Source organism: Heterocephalus glaber, unplaced genomic scaffold (genome assembly GCF_053883595.1).
Source record: "Heterocephalus glaber isolate CG9 unplaced genomic scaffold, H.glaber_assembly_v1.0 deba00001666, whole genome shotgun sequence".
In the NCBI taxonomy this organism is placed as follows: Eukaryota; Metazoa; Chordata; class Mammalia; order Rodentia; family Bathyergidae; genus Heterocephalus; species Heterocephalus glaber.
The window spans coordinates 8,501,622-8,518,918 of record NW_028258406.1 but is presented as its reverse complement, the minus strand read 5'-3'; the positions used below and the strand labels follow the sequence as shown (position 1 = coordinate 8,518,918).

Below are 17,297 nucleotides of genomic sequence, written 5' to 3'. Positions count from 1 at the left end.
GTGACTTGGAACAGAAAAGTAAACCTTTATTTTCTGTTGAATTTCATCTCAACTTGTAAATAATAGACAATATTTTATCTTGGTTTGCTACTTGCATATTTAATCTGTGCTTATTTCTTTTCAAGAGAATGTAAAGAAAAAAGAAGAGAAAAATAAAAATAATATGTTTGAATCCACCATTTCTTCCTGACTCAGAATTTCTGAAGGGAGAAGTTCTAGGAATGTTACTTGCTCCAACTTTCACTTAAATGCAGAATTCTGGCACATGACACAGTCGGGGGAGGATTTGGCTTTCCAAGATAAGCATTTTCTCACCGGGGTGGTAAGCTCTCATGTTTTTTTGTTTGTTTTTAATGATGCAAAATATTTATTCCAAGTTAGTTATTTTATGCAGTAGTTTTTCCCCCTCAATAGACTTGTGATAACCACATCTTTTTAAATCTGTAAATAACATTATCAAAATAATCTTTGAAATCTCACAAAAATTTATATTTTACAATCCACCCTGAATATGCAAGAATAACACATTTCCTATATCCAAATATTTTACAAATATTTTACCGCTGTACCCAAAAAAGGAAAACAAAAACAAAAAAAACATATGCTTGGTTAAGGGCTTAAGTTACCCAAGCAGCCAAAAATAAAATAAAATATCCAAATTATTAGCATTAATTGAATACAATTATAACTTCAATAGTCACCTTGTCATTGACAATGATTGCTTGAGCACAGGGTTGAGTGCCCCAAGGGCTGGTAGCAGAAGCTGCTGCTGCAGGCCAGCATCCGCTCCTCTCCACCTCTGCACTGCCAGCTCCCACCTGTGTTTTGCCCCAAATGTTCTGTGTGTGTATTTAAAAAATCTTCCCCACCACACAAACATCTCTATTAAGCAGGTACCAGGAAAGGACAACAACAAAAGCTCAACAAGCCAACTTCTCTCTCTTCTCTCTCTTTGGGATATGATTATTTCTCTTGTACATGAAGTATTCAACATAAGAGGAAAAGGAAAACAATTTCTTTTGCATATTCCTGAAACATACAAGCTGAGTCTACTGGTTTAGATGAACTGTGAGCATTTCTGTGCCTACTTCCAGGCATCATCATCTGATGTCTCACTGCGACTTGTTTCGGTGTCTGAATCCTCAAACTCTGCTTTACCAGTGCTTCTCCAAGGGGAGAAGAGGCTCAAACTGCAGCTCTGCAAGAAGCCCTTCTTTCCAAAGCTGTTTCTTTTCGGCTGCTCTGTCTTCATGTGGAACTCCTTGAGCTCATCTTCTGTGAGAGGAAGGCAATTCTCATCATTTTCAGGATATTCCTGCCATCCCATTGCTTTCAGTAACCTGTGCTCTGTTTCCAGAGAATGTGAGAGGACCTCCCCTTCTTCCACAATGAGGAGAGAGAGACCATTCTGAAGACAGGCTTCCTCCCCACTTTCCTTTGATTCCAGTGTGGTGTTGTCCTCCAAATCCTGCACCTTGTCACCATCTCTGTTCTCTGAGAAGTCTTCATTCCAGTCATCGTTCAGAGTCTTCAGGAACTCACTCTTCCTGTCGGTGGTTTGGCAGGTCAACTTGGTCAGGTGAGAGGAGCTGATCTCAACTGGAGGGGTAGTGCTGGAGGGACTCTCTTTGGGAGAGCTTAGAACTGCACCACCGGCCAGTATCACTGGTTTGGTAACAGAGATTGGATTGGGAAAAGCAGACTCCCGACTAGAGGAAAGGGATCTTGATTTGTGTTCCATTATGTTAGCTTTCCATGCATTGGGCTTAGAAAGAGGTAGTGCAGGCTTAGGAACCAGGTTCTTATAGACACTTGGAACCATGGTTGAAGATTTTTTCCATTTTCATGGTGAGATCCTGGTGAGGTAAATGCAGCAAAGAAGGCAGCAGCACGATCTTCTTTGGAAACTTCTTTGATTACCAGCATCTTGGAAGGTTACTTGCACTAGGTGGGTTTTCCCACACTCCAGAAGGGGTCCCAATAGGTCCGCATGGCTGATTGTTTTTGCCAGCTTCTGGATTCAAAGAAGGAAAGTCTTCCTCTTCAAACTGCAATTTTTCTACCTTGTCTTCTTTTTTTTTTCTTCCCTAAACTCTGTAGGTGGCTTTTCCTGGAAGGCACAGCCTTTCTGGGAGTGGAAGCTGCCATTCTAGTGTTGATGGTTCCCTGCACCACCTCTGCCATGCTGGCTCATGCCCTCACGACCCCAAGAAGAGCTGTGCCAACCAGATAAATTCCCTGTGGTTCCAGTGTATGTTTCCTTAGAGACACCAGAGTCCACAGAATCATGGCGGAACAGGGAGGGTTGGTGCCAGGAATCTCCTGTAGTTCTTAAAGGTCCATTTGTTAGAAAAGCCATTAGCGGAATTGTGTCAATGACAGCTTACTCCAAATCTACCTTCTCCTCAGGGTAGGTGGTTTCCGTGTTTTTCAAAAGTGGTTGTAGGTGACTTAGTTGACTGTGGTTTTGAGAAATTTAGCCAAGCAGGAACAAAGTCATGCTACTCCATTTAGGTCTAGTGTCCTTTTCAGCAAGGTGAGCATCCAGCCTCATGGCCAGGATCCCAGAGTGTATCCTCTGTGATCTTGTTTTCCGACTCCTTGCGGTTACCAGCTGAATCTCACGAGAGATTTTTTGTTAAAAGGAAGCGTAGGTAGCCTGGCCTGCAGCACATCTTTTGATGAAGCAGAGAAGATTGGCTCCTTGTGGCTCACTTTCTCAGTCCCTACAATTGCTCATTCTCAACTACCTAGTTCCAGACACATTTCCAAAAGGGGGAAGGGGAGGGAAAGGGGAACATAAGAAGTATTTGCTACACTTAAAAAGAGGGGTAAGGGGAAAAAGCTATGTCTATGTTCACCTCATTCAACTTCCTTGAGTAACAGCACTATAATGTTGCTTAAATAGGTAATACATGGACATTTGCACAGTTGGGACAAACACTTCATAAATAGGTCATAGTTAGAAAGACAAGTTGCTTGATATGCAGGTAAGTAATGTCATCAAGGTGACAAATCAAAAATATAATATTAAAACACAATCAAAAATCTTTGGAGCAGTCAACTCCAGTGGTAAACCCACCACATGACAAAGCCCTCAAAACACAAATCTCATTATTTTTACACAACTGCTAAAACTAGTGTGCAAATATGTGCAATTGTCTTAACCTTCAAAATCTAAGGACCTAAGAAATCTTTGTTTTATAAAAGGATCAGACAGGAACTTGATAAACTTTTTCCTCCACAAAACAGCAGCTTTCAAGGCAAATTGCTTGGTATACAGCTCTTAAACATGTGTTCTATTTCTTTGGTCTTCGCTATTTATAAATGCAGCAAAATTAAAACAAGTAGAAAGTATTAGGGAGTGAGGGGTAGTTAAGGAGAAAGACAGTTCCAAAATGAAGTTTTCTTTGCTTGAGTTTTCAGTATTTCACTTGTTCTGCTCCTTTCCAAAAACTGAATTGAGTCACTGGAAGGTGATGTGAAGAATCTTCTACTGCTTTGGTGGAGAAGTAACTTAATGTTTTGGGTCCATTTTCATCGTTATTCAATTATTAAAAAGGCCACACGAATCTACCAATCAGGCAGTGGCAGGGCTACAATCAAGGAAGAGACACGGCACTTCTTGGCCCTGTAGAGGTGACTAGCCCACCTAAACTCTCATGTTTTGATGTTTTCTTCTTTTCTTAGTATATCAGAACTCTGTTCCTATACATGTGTGCCAACCATCATATAGGCAGGAAATTTTAGGTAAATAACTCGTGAGTTTTTATTAGATGTAATAATGTTTTCAAAACTGAATATCAGTGAACATTTCATTTGGGGGAGGGGAATCTTTCACAAGCTCATAAATTTTAAAATACAAATTTAAGTATGGCAGAATAAATATGTGTACTACAACACTTCATGTACTACTATTCGGGGATATGTTGGCATCTTGATTCTTCCTTTCTCACCATTCCCCTCCCTTCTCTTCCACCCTTCTTCCCCTGCCCATTTACAAAAGTTTTGTTTCCATTTTTCCTTCTATTTTCATTTTTTCTTTTTCCCTTCCTTCCTTCTCCCCTTCTTGTTTCCTTCCCCACTGGAACATTTATTTTTCAAATCATAATCATGAAGTAATGAATCACACACAAAGTGCTTAGTAAATCTCTGCTGCTTGGTTACATTCAGGACTCTGTGTTGTTAAGAAACACAGAGTTTTCAGTTGTTAAGAAACAATTGGGTAGATAACATTAAAGAAAAATGCATTTGAAAGTTTGCTTCAATACTTTTATCATTTGTAACATTCACCATTTTTTAGAGACAGTCTCACTGTGCAATCCTATCTGGCTTTAAATTTGCTATGTAGTTCAGGCTTGCCTGGAACTGTCAATCCTGCTTCATTCTCCAAATTGCTGTGACTACCAGCTTGCACTACCATGCCCATGTCTGTCCTTTTATGGTGTATGTGAGAAGGTTGGTATACAATGTAAACAAAGTGGGAAGGTCAGACCAAACAGAAAGGAAGAATTATTTAATGGAATGTTTCCTACTTTGAATTCTACTTCAGTCTGACAGTTTAGGTGAAAATCACAGGACTTGAATTCAAGATAGAATGATAGCTCACTGGCAGCAAATTCCAGAAGTAATTGTGTGGGCTTTTTTAGAAGTGCTCCTAGGTCACCTTCCTGATTAGACTGCTGATGAGATGTCTCAGGTATCTTCTTCTCTGTTGCAGGCCATTTACTTTAATTCACTGTCAGTTCAGAAAAATTTGTGTGATTTGATCCATTTTTAAATATGAATAAAGCTTCTTATAATCTTAGTGAAGTTCATACTAAGTCAGAACCCTCTATATGGAAGAAAATAGACATTTTCCTTTCTAAAAAAAATAAGATCAAACCCTTAAAATCATTTTCACATTGAATTCTTAACTGCTTGGTTGCTGTATACATATGAACTCTTTTTGAACATCTGAAATACCTGTAGAAAATTTTAAATGTAATTTGTCTTAAGGCAACTTAAAATGCTGTAATGATAAGAGCTAAGCATATTCTTCATTAGAAACAAAGTAGGATGTGAGTACATTTATTTTAATATCTGTTATGGTATACAAACTAGTTTCACTTGCATTTAGGGAAAATTCTGCAGTAACTCTTAAAACCTTTAGAATCCAGAAATCACACTGAAAACTAATAATCGTGCTTATGATTATCAAGACTTGAAAGAATGAATGAGTTTAAGTTTGGTAATTGTAGGGTTTGCTAGTGATGTGTTAAATCTGTTGCCAAGGATGGACTGGCTGAAACTATGAATGTGATGGAAAAAGATAGTGAATGTCTAAATTATAAAAATCACCACAGGAAAAGACATATTGATTTTTACCACCCTCCTCTCAAAACACTCCAGCTTGCTTCACACACACTTATCTCATGGTTCTTGCCATGGTGTAGCCATTCAGGAAATCCTCTTTTGTGAGTAGCTTTAGTTGAGTTAACTAGCCGCCAAGTTGTCCTAATGCGATACAAAGCATTTACTTTTCATGGTCATTTTGAGTTTGGGGAAGAGCCAGAAGTAGCATGGTGCCTGCACTGTAATGTTTTTATTAAAGAGAAATTGCCCTAAACATTTTGAATTGATTTGGGACATCAAGGCAGTAGCAAAAAGAACTGGTTGAAGAAGTGTACATTTTATATAGCCATTTTATTTCATTATTCATTTTTTAAAAAAGATATATTTTAGGGGAAAAGGTTAGTAAAGTAAATTTTCTACTTTCAAAGACCTTACTACTTAACCTGAAAGATATATAAACAAATATGATGCAACTTCGTAAATTCCTTGAAACTTGTATAAGAATGGAGTTGAGGAGAGGATTTAATTATTTGCAGGGAATTTTATTTACTTTATTTAACCCTCATAGTTATGATATATATTCCCTAAAATTTATTCAAGGATTTTTTTCCATATTGCACTTAATCTTTGGATCTTTGATTACATACTCATTCCTTCACAACCACACCAAAACATGATTAATTCTCTCTGTTCCTAAAATACACACACTCACACATTACACACAAACCTACCTCATAGTCAAGTGAATGATAAGTTACCCTGTCACTTCTTGCTTTTCATACCCATCTACTCTTTTAACTATTCATTGCTAAGTTTCCACAATCCTAATTTCACACATCAAGTTAGTATATAGTGAGTTTTGTCCAACAATTCAGAAACCTAGTTTCTACATCTACCCAGTACAAAAATGGGATTCTAACTAGATAAGCAATGTATCTAATGTCAGATGAGCAATAAGGTCCGGAGTGAGGTTTGTCCAGAAATTTGAGACTACATAAAAAATGAAAATTACAAAGCTTTTTTTTTTTTTTCTGGTTCCAGGGATCAAACTCAGGACTGTGTTTGCGAGTCAGGCAGCGGCACCACTGAGCTAAATCCGTGGCCCTAAAGCTAATATTTTAAGGTAAGCTGAAAAGCATTTGATTGCACAAAACATCTCTTTCAATCTTGCTTTTTGATATACAGACACAGATATATAGAAAACCTCATCTTCACTTACTTTTTTATAATATTGATTATTTAAACATTCCAATGACATTCATATTAGTCATCTTATATAAAGCAGTGATTTTATCTTGCTCTTTGACTTAGGTCTCAGTTGCTTTCAATGATCTAAATGAAATGTTGAACCCATGACTGATTCTCTGATTTCATATCAAAATGTAAAAGAAATATGGGATTTGTTTCCCTATAGTTATGGGGAGCTAGATCTAACTCTATTTCTAGCCCTCCAAGTCAGAAAAAGAATTCACTTAGAAGTGGGATTTGACAGCTAATAGTACAAAAAGAAATTAACACTTGGATATTAGCATTTCAAGAAATTCTATGTATTCTTCAATATTGTATACTGCTCTGCCTTGATACATTAATTAATTTGATACAGAAATTTTCCTAATTCATTTTATGTGATTCAAGTAAAATGCTGGAATCAGTAAGATGGCATAGATCCATTTCTAACAGTAGGTGTTCAATAAACAAGTTTAAAATAAATAATTTAATGAAAAATAATTGATACCATTTGAACTTGGATCATCACAAATTAGCACTCATGAATTTAAATTGATATGATTTATATGGCTGGTCTAGACCCATTTTAGATTATTAAAATTTTAATATCTTCGATTATCACTATTCATTTCCTCAAGATCCACCATTAATAAACACTAACTAGAATGCAAAAATTACCAAAATTAGATATGATAATTTCAGCATAAATAATAAGTTTAATAATTTGCTTTGAAGATTTTTATATCCTTAATACAATATCACTTTGTAAGCAAAACCTTATTTAAAATTAAGTATATCCAATTTGGGACTTTGGGTGACCTTTCTGTTTTTTATGACTTTCTTTTACTGTGCTGTGAGATTTTTAAATGAAGGTAGGTATGGAGACACCAGGACTGCAGTCCAACCATAGGTATGATTGACAGACATAAAGAAGGGTGAACAAATGAGAACTCTTCATGTGAATCAGTTCACTTTTCTCAAACTGTTTTATTGACAGCAGGGTTAATTCTGTTTAAGACTTTATTTGTATTTAAGGTAAAATATTTTCTTTATTTGTGTTTGTTATTAAAATGCTCACCAAAGATCCTGAGCTAATGCATATGAATCTCATTTCGGATATAGGGAAAGAGATAAAAATATGAAATCTAAGAAAGATAGATTCAAAAGTTACAGCAATTAGTTTGATAATGACAGTGCAAATAGGAGGGGATTTTTGCTTAGCTTATCTAGAAAAATATTTATTTATTACATTATTATATCCTTTATCTTACATGGAAAATTATAAGTTCACTATTATAAAGTGTATTTTAACTTGTATGTATCCAATAAATGTATTTTCAAACTGTTTTGTACTAAAAAGTAACTGCCTGGTTACATATTATGATCCTACTTACCAGTGCTAAATGGTGTTAGTGTTTTAAAATATTCACTCATTAAGAGTTTATATTTTACTCATTATGATTCAGTTTTAACAGGTTTGTTAAGATACTGAAATGAAGTAGATATTGATATGGCAGTACAGTTTACACATTATTTTTTCATATATATATGCCATCTTATCACAGAATATGTTTTGAGCCTCCTTTTTAAGAAAAGTAAACTGAATAGCTTAGTAGGTAAAAAGAAAAAGAACTGGATATAGAATTAAAGTCCCCTCATTTTTTAGATCATGAATATTCAAATATAGCAAGTTGAAAAGTCCTAGAAGGTCAATAAACTGAGTTTTGCTGCATAGTTCTGCCATAAATTAACTACAACTCCTTAAAAGGTTAATGAACCTTAGTGCATTCCTCACTAATTAAATAAGATTAGTACAACCATTACTACTCATTCCTATGAGTTACAAAATTATTCTCTTGAACTGGAACCCTACCGTCCACATGTACATGTGTTGGGGTGTGAGGGAATGCAGTGTTATAGTTCAATCCCATGTGTAAGTTATAAACCAAACCAAGTAGGAAAGATGTATAACAAAATATCAAATTTAATACTCATAATTACATCAGAAGACATGACTATGTCTGTTGGAAAATAGATTTAAAGCAATATTTTATGTTAAGGTTGATTTACTCACATGAAAACCCATTGAATTGGGTCAGACCTTCCCCATTGGCAGGGACAGAATGTGTTTCTAAACTATGTCATGGAGAAATAGAACAAAATATGTCTTCTCTTTTCAAAGTCCAGTTCCTGTGAGACGAATTGAGTGAACAAAACCCTAGATGACTTGGAGCTCAATTTCTACACTCACTACTGAATAAGTTGCTCCACATCTAATGGAGAGAAGTGATGTGCAAAAAAGAAGTAAAAGAACCCATGTCAATATTGTTCCTCCTCTTGAAATGTCAAGAGTTAAGATGCATTTTTCTCTGAATATTATGGGCCACTAGATAGATAGATAGACAGACAGACAGAGAGATGATAGATAGATTTATTACTAAAACGTAATAAATACTGATGGAACTCCCAAAATCTCATCCCTGAGACTCTAACTGTATGTACTTATCTTATTATTTCTTTGTTGTTTGGAACACTTTTCTTTGGTTAGAAATTTGTTTTTAAATTCACCTTTATCATCTAACCTAATGATACTGACTAAAAAGAGGCAATTTGTTGAATTTTTATATTCAAATGTCTGTCTTTACTAGATTTTAAATTTTTAGTAGACTTATTAAATTTTTTAAAATTTTTAAATAAATTTAATACATTTTCTCATATATATGATGGTTCATTTTGATTTCATATTTTTCTTAATATATATGTTAAATCCTTCATTTAGGACATGAAAATAATAATATAAGTTTCATAGTGCTGATACATTCTGTTTCCTCTTTAATCTTTGGAAGATATGCCATAATTTACTGATAGTTTATATTAATTGATATTCTCCTAGATCAAAATCTAAAAATTTGATCATTGTTACCTTATTACTTGAGTATACATTATAAATAGATATTTAGAATATATATACATTTGATGTTATCTGATAAAAAATTTTAATATCTCATGATGCTGCTAAGATGAGATAGCAGAAATTTGTTCTATCAAAATAGCTCTAGATACTAAAAAAATATTAGCAGCAGAAAAATTATGGGAAGAATATTAAGAGGGTCAAGAAAATAACTAGATATTTTAGGAAAATAAATATATTTTTGTATTAGTGCTTACTACAGAAATAGATTTGATACAAGATATACAAATATATAAGGATTTACAGGATTGGCTTACAATGGCCACCCACAGAGTGATGTTTGGAAGAGTATAAAAGGCTGTCTGCATGCTGGGCATATCAAGGATTTATTGGAAGGCATGGAGCTCACTGTAAGGTCCCTTGTGAGTCTATGTGAGGAGGCCAAAGGGTTTGTACTGGAAGGCTGAAAAGTTGGTACTGGAGGCTGAAGAGCCTGTGCTGGAAGCCAGAAGATGAAGTCCAAGGCGAAAGCAAAGACTGGAGTTCCTCTGAAGGAAAGCCAAAGCATCTTTCTTCAATTCCCTTATACACCATTCTTATATACCAATCCTTCCTGGGGTGGGTCTTCCACATCGGAACTATGCTGAACCAATTTATTTGGGTGTTTTTTTACTCAAATTCACACAATCGGTCAAACATCACAATTTTATTAATATTTTTAATTTGAGGGTAGAGGGGTTTTTAGCCAGTTTTCTTATTATAGGGGACAAATACCTCACACTACAATTTAAAGAGGAAATAATTTACTTGGTTCATGATGGCTGGCTCCAAATTAGAAACATTATTGGGAAAGGGGATGGTGGATCAAAGTTGCTCAGTTCATGGTGCCTGGAAAGCAGAGCAGTGAAACAATGCCAGAGAGGAAGGGCCTATATGACCTTGTATGATATCCAAAGTCAAACCTGTATGGCCCTCCCAGAAATATCTAGAATGTACTTTATTAATCCTTTAGGCAGCTCTCAAAGCAATCATATTTTCAAAATTAAATTTAAGTACCACAGAGAGATTAAGAAAAAAAAGAAAAGAAAAAATAAAAACCATAAAGATATCTATAACTTCCTAAACAAAATAAATATTTCTCTAATAAAGAATTTATTAAATGTGCATAATATATTAAACACTATGCAAGATCATTTTGTCTACATGTGTATACATACATTGGTTCCAAAATAAATCAAGTGGGTATTACCGACCAAGCCAACACATTGAGAAATAAGTTTTCTTATTAATGGTGCAATCTTTTTTGGGAGGGGGGGGGCACTGGGGGGGTTCGAACTCCGGACCTTGTGCTTGCAAAGCAGGTGGCGGAACCACTGAGCTAAATCCCCTTGGACATGATACTTAAGATGGCTGGTTCTCAGAGTTTTAGACAATTTATCTTGCTTACCTCACAAAGCATGAGCTCACTTTTCTCCAGTAAATTGGTTAGAATTCTTTCGATGTCTGATCCTGAAAGAGGATTAACCAGGTTGCCTTTCTGACCTGTGACTCGGGAGGATGAGGATGAGCAGAGCTGATCTGTGATTTAGCATGGCTCGTCTTCATGGGGGCGCTGTAAGAGCAAGAATGCTGGACTGTTCAGGAGACAAGATGAGACTGGGTTACTCTCAAGAAAAAGGAGCCATTGCATCAGGCCACAATAAAATGTGTCAATAAGCCCAGAAAGCCAAGTACAATCAGCAGTTTAAAACTACTGTTGCTTTCCTTTGAGAAAAATCAGTTTCATAGTGGTGGTTTTTAAGTCTGTTTAGTTTTGAGGATTTTGGGTTTTTGTTTTATGGTCCACTTTTATGGACTCTTTTAGAAGTAGAATTTTGTACACATGTATGTGTACCTATCTGCTTAGTTTGGGTTCTTTTCTCTAGTATTTTCTAAGAATTAAAGTAAAAGTTTGAGTACCAGTTTACATTTAGTTTTGCTCTTCCAGAATATTACATTCTGTACCTAAAGAAAAGCAGAAGGGAGGGATTTCTCATTACATAGGGTGGGGTACAAGGGTGGTTTTGGACAAAAACTAGTTTACAGTGGACTTAAGTGTCTAGTTTCCGTCCATTAATTAGGAGGGACTTACATAGCACTATACATACACTATAAGTACACTGTGTAGTTCCTGCTTATAGGTAATTTTTTTTTTTTTTTTGAACCAGGGATTGAACTCATGACCATGCACTTGAGAGGCAGGTGGTGGAACCACTGAGCTAAATCCCCTGCCCTCTGTCGGTAATTTTTAACCCTGGGGCATAACTATAGATCTGAGCTATAACTTTTAATTGCTGTATTTCATCAAATTTAAGAAGCTGTCTATTTATAAGACACTCTTTTGAAGTCCTAAGGCACCGTTACTCTGACACAGTGTGTTCTCAGTCCTTTACTGTCCTCTGTCCAAGTGAGAGCCTGAAACAGGACACAGGACTAAACCATGACGTAGCTTGTCCACCCTGACCTGTGGGGCTCTGGCCGGATTGAAAAGCCCTCAGTTTGGACTCCAGGGCTCTTTGGTCCTGGGCTCTGATGAGAGGACACAGGCCAGAGGGACCCTGCTAAGAACGCTGGGAAGCTGGGAGAAGAGCGGCCAGTAGCTGTCTGTGTGAGCCAGAGGCCATCCTGGATGGGGATTTCATGAGATAAGCTAAAGACCCATCCTGACTTTAGAGATGCTGAGAAGTGTGCTGCTTAGGATGATCAGATACAGTTTATTATTTAAAAAAGGAAGTTATGAACTTTAAAAACAACATGAATAGGACTTCTCCTACATGCTTTGATACTTGCATTAATGCAAAACTTTTAAAAACACATTGAATACCAAAAGTATTCCTTATATTACTAGCAATAAATATTAGAGTGCATATTTATAAAATTGAAAAGGAAGTATTTCAAGACATATCTTAAGAGAAGGGACACTCCTGTAGTTATTGAGAAAAACTGGATTTTGTTTTTGGTTGGGAAAGGAGTGCAAATTGCGATCACTTGCCAAATGAGAAGACCAGAAACTTGTGCTTTCTAATGTAAGAATTTATGGAAAGAAGAAAATGAATGCCGAATGTTTTAAGCATTCTCCACTAACCATACAATGTCTGATTTTTAAATTACTTTTATAACTCATTTGCATCAAAACTATTTCACATTCGTGTGCTTTTTCAAATAAAAACTAGAGTTTACAGGAAAAAAGGGAAATAAGTTTTTGTAATTTTATAAATCTTAACAAGATTTTCTCTTAAAAATAAATTATTTTTTGAAACTAAAATTGTTTTGAAATAAATATACAAAACAGATATTTTACCTTTTCATTCAAAAAACATTACACTGTTTAGTAATATTTTATTTCTTTTTTTGGTTGCTATTTAGACAGTATAAAGAGTTTTAAGCAGGAAATATTAGCATGTCTGTGCCTTCAATATTCACATAAAATAGTTGTAATTTCAAAATCAAATGTTAAGCTTTCTTTCATATTTATTTATCTGAATTTTAATTTCTCACTCAGATAAACTTAGAAGTACCCACTCTCAAGACCATTTACATCAAAACCACTAACCTTGTCTCTTGGCTTCTTTTGTTTTTTTATCCTCTACTTTCAGAAAGACAATTGAAAGGTATTATAGCTAGATGAGGGGAAGTTTCACATTCTAGCATGGCTCATTAAATAGCTAACATTGTAGCTTTAGGTATGAAACAGAAGGTGTTTTAAATAACTTGAATGTACAGACTAGATAAAATTTATGTCCCATAACTATGAAGTCAGATATTATTCACAAAGATAATATGCAAACACATATTTGTGTCCACATACATTCATCTACACCACCATCACCATTTCTTTTCATAAATGTAATTTCCATTCAATATTTTAGATAACCTTTAATTAATTAATTAATCAATCACTTTGCTGTACTGAGAATCAAATCCAGGACTTTCACATTGAGGTGCATCCCCAGTCGTTGCTTTCTTTTTTTATTTAAGATAGGATTTAACCAATTCACCAATGTTCCCAGGCTTGATTTGAAACTGTGCTCCTCTTGCTTCAGTCTCCCAGAGAGACCTGGGGTTACAGGCATATGCCATCACAATGGCTTTAGGTATTTAATCATTTTAAAGAATGAAACTGCCCAAATATTGGATTTTTTTCTGCTTATAGTAGAATACAGACCATCAAGAAGAAGAATTACCCAATGTTAGCAGCCTGCTACTCCTGCATCTTTAAATAAGACTTGTGGACCTCACTTCACATGTCCGACCTTTCACCTCTTATATCTACCATTACTGTGATTCAGGGTTCCTATCGTCAGGAGCTGTTAATGAAATTCAAAGGCATCTTTAAAATTTGTTAGAAAAATATTAATGTTCTTGGATGTTTTCTAATATCTTTGATATTATATATGTAAAAGGGACACAAAATTTGGTGTTTGGTAGAGATAACATTGTTTCCATTAAATATAAATGTATTCTTTATATAATGTGTAACTGAAGTTTCTTCATACTAGGAATTTTTTTCTTTATAAACACCTTTCTGTTTGCCTTTGATTGATGTAAACATTAAAAACCAAACAAATAAATAAAATATTGTGAGTTCATTAATACACAATGTATAAATATATAGTGGCACCTAGGCTCACAAACTTAATTTGTTCCATGATTCTTGAGAAGATGGCCACAGATGTTTTTCTCTCAATCTATATTTTGGAAATGGAAGCAAAATTTTGTTGAAGGCTACTGTTTGCAAACTAAATTGTACATGAACAGAACAATGAACTGAGGTTTTACTGTTCCAAAACATCACACTGTACCTTATAAAATATATAATTATCTTCAAGAAAAAGTAAACAAAAATGGTCTGTTCAATATCTATTTCTTATGGATTAGATTAAAACAAAGGTAAATATATACATGTATATATATATATATTTCTTATAAGATAGCAGAGAGGTTGTAGTGGAAGAATACTACATGCCATTTTAATGGAAATATAATTTAGCATAAATAATTTTGTTTTTTAATTTTTAATATGTGTGAGAAACTAGACAATGGTATTAATCTTTCAATGATATACTCTTCTCCAAGTATACATACAAAATATATCTAGTTGAGGCAATAGATTTATGTTCATATATTATGGTGTTATTTTAAATAACTATATTATAAATTACTTAATTGTTCAAAAATAAGGAATAGGTCTATATATCTGTACATATTTGCCTGATACTACTAAAGTTAGGTAAAACATGTTCAAGATATTTTTAAAATGAGAACACAGAGAAACTAGAGTAATTTATAGCTAAATGGATGCATATTCAGGCCATACTCTTATAAGTGAAATAAATAAGACACACATGTGTAAATACCGAATAGTTTCTCTACTGTGAGAAACTGAGAGTGTAAATAAGGATTAAAAGGATTAATAACTAATAATTGATACTTTGAAATAGGAAAAGGTCCAAAGTGGTAGGGGTGGTAGAAGGAGATGGGGAAAGGAAAGAATGGAAAGGAAAAATTATGAGAAAAGAAAAAAATGGAAACCAAGTATGTAAATAGGGAAGGGTGGAGGAGTGAAAAGCACACAGGTAATGGGGAAAAATTAAGGACCAAGATACATCATGTACAAGTACAAGCACCCAATGATAAATGTAAACGTATTGTATACCTAAAATGTACCAGTAAAAGAATTTAAGCAAAGAAAAAAATTAAAACAGAATTTTAAGTGCTGAAAAGTCAAAAGGAATTAATTCAAAACTAAATGTAATGTAATCAATATCTTTGGGAAAATGTTAGATAGCTAAACAGACAAGTACCAAGCAAGCAAACTTAGCACACTATCTATGAGATCTTTATCACTGTTTGAATTATGAGTGATTTATATTTTTATTTTCTTTTGTACATATGCATTTTCCCTATTATGCATATATTTTAAGTAATCAGAGAAACCCAGACATGTAAAACTGTATTCATGTCTCTCCTACATCTGGAGTGAGTTCTTCCATGTTTATTTGATCCTTCTATCTGTCAATATTTGCCTTAGACAAAACGTTGGTATTAAAATGACTTTTTTTTCTAAAACATGACTATGATTTCCTCACTTCGTAAAAGCTGACATAGAATTTACATCTGATTTCATAAATGATCTGTTGTTTCCATAGTCATCATTTCAGGAATGAATCTGTTGTGGGATTCACAGTTATAGACAAAATAAGTTTTATAGAGATATGATAATTTAGAGGTACTACACCTGTAATTTTTTAAAGCAACCACGCTTAACCAAATTAATCAGACTGACTTCTTACAAAACTAAGGGAATTTGATTCTTTTCCTCTCTGGTGGCAATTTGTGTATGTGTTTTTGTCACATACCCAATCTATATCCAAATTCTCACTCAAGACAAGTGAACATACTGTTACTTTCTTCCTGACGGATGAAGCTATTAACATGAAAAGTCAATGTGACAGAAAACCCAATATCCAAGAGAAATTTGATAACATTTTTCTACCAAAAGAAATTTTGCAATCCTTTTTATATTATATAAAAAGTCAATATTAATTTTTCTACAGTAAACTTCTTATGGCATAAACTCTTATTTTTGGTTAATAGTTGTAGTACTTTGTAAACAAAATAATTATATCAAATATCTACTTGAAATATTTATTAAAATAATTCTTTTTAGTAAACCAGGATATAATCAGATCCATTTCAATATTTCTAATCTCTTAATCATTGTATGTTTCAATTGTGGAACATTTATATGATTCTAATATTTGGATTCTTCAAAATGAAAAATAAGATATAAATTAGTTTTCTTAAATGATGGATAAGAAATTAATATTTCTTTTTACCTATACTTGAGCTTCATCACAAAAATCAGTAAGTATAGTTCAATTATTGATCAAATATTTTAATGTTTGTAACACAATGCTTATGTTCAATGAATATTTTCATATCTTCCGGTCTAAGATCAAATAATTTTCTTCTGAATTATTTTTTTGTCTCTAAGTATTGTAAAGGCCAGCTGGTAACAGTAACATTGTTGTGGTGCTCATTTTTCTTTCAGTTTCTGTGTGTTTAGAATTTTTACCACCACTAGAACCTTATCTCAGGCATTCTCATAGCTCAAGATCTGGCTAAATACAGTTTGTGACAGGTTCTTATATTATAGCCAAGTTTTTTAGTAAAGTTAAAATTACTTATAAAGTATTCTACACAATAAAGGTAGCTATGTCACTCATATTGGCCATATTATTGTAGTTTTCTTAAACATATATGTCATAGGATTTTGGAGAGCTCATTTCAATAATTAGGCTTCTTAAACCATTATGCCTTCGGGGATGGTATCATCCTAACTAGTATAAATTCTCCATAAAATGTGATGTTTTGTTGGCAGCCAAGAATCTAAATGAAATAAGAACTGAGATGTGTTATAATTTGACAAATAATTTTGAGGCATTTTCTTCGGGAATAATAGTAGACATAATTTTCCCTATTTATTCTATTACGCAGAAGAAAAAGATGAAAATTATATGTAAAATTAATATAAACAAATTCTGAAATATGGAGAGAAGGAAGAGAAGGATAAGCAATGAAGGGATTTAAGGACACAAAGGACACCTTGGCATATCCCATGGGTTTTTTTCCTTACTTCCCATATCACAGACTTGTGTTACAAAAAGTAGCAATATGGAAACATCCAGGAGTGCAGGTAAAAAGTCCCCAGTATGTCTTCCTACTCAATGGTCCAGGAAAGGACAATCTAATAACAAAGAAAATTTAATAACAATAACTGCTG

The 17,297-nt window shown here is 34.1% G+C and overlaps 1 pseudogene; it reads right to left on the bottom strand.

Annotated features, from left to right (window-relative positions):
* Positions 1-1,084: 1,084 nt before the first annotated feature.
* On the bottom strand, positions 1,085-2,510 carry LOC101707918 (vasculin-like protein 1 pseudogene; annotated as a pseudogene).
* Positions 2,511-17,297: the final 14,787 nt, after the last annotated feature.